The 8,190-nt window shown below is 38.4% G+C and overlaps 1 long non-coding RNA gene across 1 annotated transcript; it reads left to right on the forward strand.

Annotated features, from left to right (window-relative positions):
* Nucleotides 1–1,374: 1,374 nt before the first annotated feature.
* LOC146834949 (uncharacterized) lies at nt 1,375–4,745 on the forward strand. Its single transcript, XR_014960355.1, has 4 exons — nt 1,375–1,412; nt 1,543–1,620; nt 2,585–2,651; nt 3,066–4,745. It is a non-coding gene; the product is annotated as an uncharacterized LOC146834949 (long non-coding RNA).
* The last annotated feature ends 3,445 nt before the right edge of the window (nt 4,746–8,190 follow it).

Raw genomic sequence — 8,190 nt, forward strand, 5'->3', positions numbered from 1 at the left:
CCTGAAGTTGGGATTCCTTGACGTCCCTGCAGAATTTCGACCGGGTAAGATCCTTACAGTAACAACATGAAAACCTTCAAATACAACACCAGTCAATCTTATAATATTGTTGATTTCATCAACTGCAACACCAAATTCGTAGTTTACTGCATAATCTGTCAATGTGACCTCATATATGTTGGGAGCACTATCAGACCCCTCAAAGAACGGATTCAAGAGCGTGTCAGGGCCATTCGGAATAATAACCGCGATTATTCCCTGGCGGTTCACTATAATACCATGCACTCATCTGTAGAGAAACTCAAAATAAGATTCCATGGCATATCAACTGTTTCCGTAGATCCTCGAGGTGGTGATAGAGTCTCTAGATTAAGAAAACTTGAGGCTCAATGGCTCATTAGACTCAGATCAGTTGACATGGGACTTAATGTAGACAGAGATCTACATGTTTTCTTAAGAGATTGATCCTTATACTTATATAATATGTGCTTTACTTCTGTATTCCAGTTTTTGCTTATCTACGATTATGTCACATGTTATTTGTCAACATTTGAGTGAAGTGATGATATATGTCAATAGTCCCATTATGCTTATTACAGTTTCTGTTATATAATATGTGCTCTGCTCTTGTATTCCAGTTTTTGCTTATCTACGATTATGTCACATGTTAGTTGTCAACACTTGAGTGAAGTGATGATATATGTCAATAGTACCATTATGCTTATTACAGTTTCTGCTTTACTGTACAATGTCACGTCATTAGATATTATCTGTTTGAAGTGATGTTGTATGTATTACAATTACACGTATTTGTTTGTTTCAGCCTTCTGTACGTTGATACTGCTATGTCTGTTACTTGTGTATTTCTAGATAGGGTGGGTATAATATCTTTATACCCACCACATTTTGATGTCTCTTGTTATCTTAACAAATGTTATTCTTTCACTTAACTTTCGCATGTATTTGTCATTCTTATGTATATTATTTTGGTTATGATCCTCTTTCCTTGTTCCTCTTCTCATTTCATCCTTTTCACCCATAACCTGATAACATGCTTCACTGTCCGTAACACTGTTTAGATCTTCTGACAATTTTTGCTTCACAATTCTTATGCAGCTAATGATTCTTCTTTAGCGTTGCCTCGTATCGCCCGCGCAGAGTCACTTACTACATTGTCTCACTCTATTATGCGTTTTTCATATATAATACGCTATCTTTAGTACACATCTTAAGATGGCGCCTTCATTTTCCTCTGGAGGTCCTCACTCAGTGCACCTTCTGGCGTCTAGCTCACGTTCCCACGTCCACACGTGGCTTACGCACATACTCACTTTATTTAGAGTGAGTTTTGGTCCAATGCTCCTCTTGCTTACTACAGCATCAGACGTTCGGTTTGCGTGGTGTCACATACGGTACGTGGTGTTTTCGTTTTTACACTGGCCTCTTGGCTATCTTGAGACTTAACTTCTACATTACGCCAGTTGGAATTTCACTTTGACATTTTGATTTACTAGTCCTTGATCTCTCAATTTGCCCATTTAGGGAGCCGGCTTACCTTGGCGTGGTCTTCCCTCTTTTAATTACCACTCTTGACGATCTGTTAATATTTGATTTACACAGGTACGTGGTGCTGTTTGGTTTAACTCAGGTCTTCTCATTCTCTTTGAGATTACCCCCTTATTGCGCCAATTCTCATTGCAATCTTATAACTCATGGCCTTGATTTACGAATCACGTTTATACTGGTATCATTTACATACATTTTGTTTACGTAGATTGCTGACTTACACAAGGCGTGGCTCATCCTTCTGACATATTTACCTGCATTAGTTTTTCAGTAAGGATCCACCGTACTATAGTTACTCAATTTATACTCATTACCTGTACCATATTGGTGAGTGTACATTTTCTATATATCGTTAGCTTATTACTGCCTTTATGCCATACTGGACCTTTTTTTCTTACACGCATTACGTACCATTAAATAGGTCCTGCTGTTCCGTATTGCCGATAATTGTATATTTCCAAGAGAGCTATAGAGACTTTTTTGATGTGTCACGCCTTCTCGTTCTCTCTATTGGTAAGTGCTATTTCTGCTCCCATTTTTGCCGTCCTTGTTTCCACATTTGATTAACTTATCCATCTTATTATACCCTTCAATTTTTACTTTCGGCCTTGACCTTGGATTACTAGATTTACTTTGACCACACAACGTATTTCGTGTGTTATTTTCTTGTGGCAACCAGATGTACTTTGCCCTTTTTTATTCATTATTATTTTTTGCAGAGACTTTTTCAGCACTTTTTGATTTCATAGGAGTCCACCTATCTGTGGATCCTCGTCCTTTAGCGCTTTTAGCACTTACTCAACCTTAATTTTAATATTGACTCCATCTTCTACTAGCTCTTTTGGCTACTGTCGCTGGTTTAAATATATGGTTCCTCTCTACTAACTAACTGATTTTCATGACTTTTCAATAATATATTTTACTTGCTTACCTGCTTTGTTACATGTCGTTTTTCTTGATTCTGCCTCACTAGTCTCTTACTTATTGGCTCTTTCTGTGTTGCTTTATTCTTCTTTAGGTTTTGACGCGCTCTTAAAACTTGAGGACAACTGATTCATTGCGGTTTTCTCCTACCGATGCTGTTGGTGCGTGTGATTTTGGCGCAACGTTATTCTCTCCCCTATACTGTTTAGGAGATTCGGCTTATCTCTACTGTCGTATAAGCCTTAGTTCCTATCTTCCGGCTAATTGTGGTGGTAGGGTTTTCTCTCTGCTCTACTTCTCAATAGCCCATTGGATATATACTCACTATACATTAGTTTTCTTTGTATAGTTATTCACAGTGCTCGGTGTGTTTTGGCTCTCCTTCTACTTTGGTTCTCCTCCTATTATTATTCATTATTCTTTATGACTATTCACTGTAAACTTTTTTCCGATCATTTTCTTTCCTTTTTTTTTTTATTATATCGGTTCAGAAAACTTTTTTTACTTAAGTACTTTACTTGCTCATCACTTGCTTTTGAAGTCTCACTACTTGTATATACTCTCATTTTTTCCAGCCTTGACAAAGTCTGCATACCTATTGTGGTACAGACGAAACACGTGTTGGCCCGTTTTTCACTTGTTGCTGGGATTTTTCGCACTCAAGAACACTAAAAGAAGACTTGTATACATCGCTTGTGGACATGCCTTTATGAATAACATATATGAAACGTTTTCTGTTTAACTTAAGGCAGACACTGCCGTTTACAACTGTATTTTAGGAAGTGCTATTGCTGAATATTTCTCATGTTTTGCACAGGTTTCTGATCTGTTGACCAGCACTGTTGGGTAATCAGTGTTTTCAGTACTCACAGCACTCCTACCCTACATACTATTTGGGCGCTTTTACTTTCTCAATATAAGTGATAGGTTTCTGTCTACCAGAAGTGCGGCTTATCCCTGATTAGGGATTGCTATTACCCTCTTCGTGTTCTCTAAAAATTAAGTACATGCCAGCACTCTAGTATTGCTTTTTTAGCGCCTATTGACTACTATTTGCATCAGCTAACAATGTCCACATTTAATGATGACAGAGATCAAATATTCAATGACATCTTTACTGGTCAAGGATTACAAGTTACTAAAATCAATCCAATAGACACTAAACCACTAGGACTTAAATCACTTTTTATCAAGCTAGAGAGACTTCGCAAGTCTGAGCTATCTCGATGGTGGGATTTTACCATCCTTCAGAAATACATTGAAATCAAGCAAGTACCTCGGGGACTCAGAATTATAATTTTCCCTACATTTGAGGACCTAGACCCTGACCTCCTGCTCGAGTGGGAGAATCTCATCTCCTCTTCATCATTCGGCATGATAGATGTACTCATCCGCCATGCAGAGAGAAAACGCACTAAACTATTAAAGGAAATTGAACAGGTTGAGGAGGAGATTAAAGCACTCAACATGCCAGATGTGGCAGATAAAAACTTCGCTATTCTAAAAGAAGTTCTTAATGCCCATCAGATCTACATCAAGGACAAGAAAATACGCAAACTCAAACGTGACGATAACGATTACAAAAATGGTCGTATTTTCACATTTGCCAAGAAGTTCGATGAAGTGACACCGAGAGGAGGTACCAGGGATCTGAGGGAAAAACGCACAGATACACCAATTTCAGTTAGTGATTCTGAAGCTTCCAGCAACATTAGTGGAAGTAGCGAAGCCATTAGCGACACAACATCTATTTCTCTAAGGGAGACCAACGTAGTTATTGACACACCCTCATCTTTTTTTTATCAGAGCTAGAGAGGTACAGAAAGGGCTCAAAAATAGGTTTCAACTCCAGGAGAAATGTAGGAAGACAAGAACAAGGAGGGGTACAGAAAGGGCTCAAAAATAGGTTTCAACTCCAGGAGAAATGTAGGAAGACAAGAACAAGGAGGGGAGGGCTCAAAAACCGAATCAGTAGACAGCAAAAGAGTGACACAATCTGTGTCAAAATCACAGAAGAATTAACCAACACTGCTGGTCACATAGTAGATGTAAATGTTGCCCATACTGATGTTTTGCAAGATCAACCACTAGACGATGTTTCAATCATTAACTTGTCTAAGATTGAATTAACTCAACCACAGATCAATGTTTTGAAAAAGGGTCTTAGTTTCTGCCCTGTTTCTGGTCCTAACTTCACCCTGATTAATGTTGACCTGTTCAAGTTTGTATGCAGACTCAAATTAAAGAAATGGTTTCGTATGCACCAACCAATATGTCCAGTACCTATTTATACAGTTGCACCCAGTGGTCAAAGTATACAAGACATTAGAGATACTCAATTACTATTGTCGCTAGATGAAAGCATCACTACCACTCCTGATCTCGACAATGTTATTGCTGATCTTGGGATTAATATCAATATGAATGTGGATAGTGGTCTTAAACCAAAATCTCTCTTTACACTGACATTCTCCTCGGATAATATGATTGACTGTTTTTATAAAATAATGACATCTGAATTACACACACTGGAAGACAAACTAATGGGGAGGCATACTAATACCAAACACAATTTGACACTTAGTGAAAGAAAAGCTCTAGTCTCGCTCACTAAAAGATCTGACATCACCATTAAGGAAGCTGACAAGGGTGGCAACATTGTTGTGCTGGCCACTGTCTACTACAACAATGAGATGGAGAACCAACTGTCTGACCATAGGTGCTATACTCTTATGACCTATGATCCTACGAAACAAGTCACCATACCTATTGAGAATACTCTTAGATACTGGCTTAACTTTGGTCTGCTTATGGACTTGGAATTTAAATATTTGTTCAATCCCTCACCTAGATCCGCATACATATACACACTACCCAAGGTACATAAAGATCTTAAGACACCTCCCGGTAGGCCCATTATCTCTGGTATTGGGGGAAGCACCGAGCGGATCTCAGAGTACATAGACATACATCTACAACCTATAGTACATAATTTACCATCTTACATAGAAGATACTAAGGATTTACTCAATAAATTGGAACATTTCACTTGGCAACAAGACTTTACTCTTGTGACCTTGGATGTTAGCTCACTCTATACCAGCATTCCGCCAGACAAAGGCATGGAAGCCCTCACATACTATCTTTACAAACGGGACGCTACACTTTATCATCATACCAAAATGATACTAGAACTGACAAACCTGACACTACAAAATAATTTCTTTAAATTTCAAGACAAATGGTACAAACAACATTCAGGTGTAGCTATGGGGGGCCAAATTTTCCCCGTCCTTTGCTAACATCTACATGGGTTTTTTCGAGCAACATCACATTTGGAACTCATGCCCAACTAGACTCACTGATAACATAATGTATTGGGGCCGTTATATTGACGATGTCCTTATGATCTGGCATGGTACTGACTGCAGTTTACATGAATTTATCTTATACTTGAACAACAATACATATAACCTTAATTTCACACATACTCACAATAACGATCACATTGACTTCCTTGATGTGACTCTATTTGTTCAAGATGGCATTTTACAATCCAAATTATTTCGCAAAACTACTGCGTGCAATTCCCTGCTACATGCCACTAGTTCACATCCTAACTCTCAGATAAAGGCTATCCCGTTTGGAGAAATGACTTGTCTCCGCAGGAATTGCAGCCAGGACTCATTTTTTCAAGATGAGAATGGGAAACTCAAAAAAAGATTTTTGATTCGGGGCTATGACCGTGGAACACTTGAACGTGCTCACACTAGGATCAATAGAACCCAGAGGACAGAACTCCTAAAACCCAAAGCTACCCATAAACGTGCTAAACAACAAACACAAGTGGCTTTTATTACTCAGTTTCACTCTTCCAGCAATTACATTTATAAACTCCTGCACAAACACTGGCACCTACTACAACTAGATTGCGATCTAGTTCCATTCATTAAGCAGAAACCATCTGTCACATATCAAAGAGGCAGATCTCTTAGGAATATCTTGAGCCCCACTACCTCAGTTCTAGCAGCACACCAACGACACATTTGGTTACCAGCAAAGCCTAATGGGTTTTACAAATGTTCGTTGTGCAATGTATGCCAATTCGCTTGTAACAACATGAAAACCTTCAAATACAACACCAGTCAATCTTATAATATTGTTGATTTCATCAACTGCAACACCAAATTCGTAGTTTACTGCATAATCTGTCAATGTGACCTCATATATGTTGAGAGCACTATCGGATTCAAGAGCATGTCAGGGCCATTCGGAATAATAACCGCGATTATCCCCTGGCGGTTCACTATAATACCATGCACTCATCTGTAGAGAAACTCAAAATAAGATTCCATGGCATATCAACTGTTTCCGTAGATCCTCGAGGTGGTGATAGAGTCCCTAGATTAAGAAAACTTGAGGCTCAATGGCTCATTAGACTCAGATCAGTTGACATGGGACTTAATGTAGACAGAGATCTACATGTTTTCTTAAGAGATTGATCCTTATACTTATATAATATGTGCTTTACTTCTGTATTCCAGTTTTTGCTTATCTACGATTATGTCACATGTTATTTGTCAACATTTGAGTGAAGTGATGATATATGTCAATAGTCCCATTATGTTTATTACAGTTTCTGTTATATAATATGTGCTCTACTCTTGTATTCCAGTTTTTGCATATCTACGATTATGTCACATGTTATTTGTCAACACTTGAGTGAAGTGATATATGTCAATAGTACCATTATGCTTATTACAGTTTCTGCTTAACTGTACAATGTCACATGCCATTAGATATTATCTGTTTGAAGTGATGTTGTATGTATTACAATTACACGTATTTGATTGTTTCAGCCTTCTGTACTTTGATACTGCCATGTCAGTTACTTGTGTATTTCTAGATAGGGTGGGTGTAATATCGTTATACCCACCACATTTTGATGTCTCTTGTCATCTTAACAAATGTTATTCTTTCACTTAATTTTTGCATGTATTTGTCATTCTTATCTATATTATTTTGGTTATGATCCTCTTTCCTTGTTCCTCTTCTCATTTCATCCTTTTCACCCATAACCTGATAACATGCTTCACTGTCCGTAACACTGTTTAGATCTTCTGACAATTTTTGCTTCACAATTCTTATGCGGCTAATGATTCTTCTTTAGCGTTGCCTTGTATCGCCCGCGCAGAGTCACTTACTACATTGTCTCACTCTATTATACGTTTTTAATATACAATACGCTATCTTTAGTACACATCCTAAGATGGCACCTTCATTTTCCGCTGGAGGTCCTCACTCAGTGCACCTTCTGGCGTCTAGCTCACGTTCCCACATCCACACGTGGCTTACGCACATACTCACTTTATTTAGAGTGAGTTTTGGTCCAATGCTCCTCTTGTTTACTACAGCATCAGACGTTCAGTTTGCGTGGTGTCACATACGGTACGTGGTGTTTTTGGTTTTGCACTGGCCTCTTGGCTTTCTTGAGACTTAACTTCTACATTACGCCAGTTGTATTTCACTTTGACATTTTGATTTACTAGTCCTTGATCTCTCAATTTGCCCATTTAGGGAGCCGGCTTACCATGGCGTGGTCTTCCCTCTTTTAATTACCACTCTTGACGATCTGTTATCGTTTGATTTACACAGGTACGTGGTGCTGTTTGGTTTAACTCAGGTCTTCTCATTCTCTTT

This window comes from Triturus cristatus, chromosome 4_2 (genome assembly GCF_964204655.1).
Source record: "Triturus cristatus chromosome 4_2, aTriCri1.1, whole genome shotgun sequence".
Taxonomy (NCBI): Eukaryota; Metazoa; Chordata; class Amphibia; order Caudata; family Salamandridae; genus Triturus; species Triturus cristatus.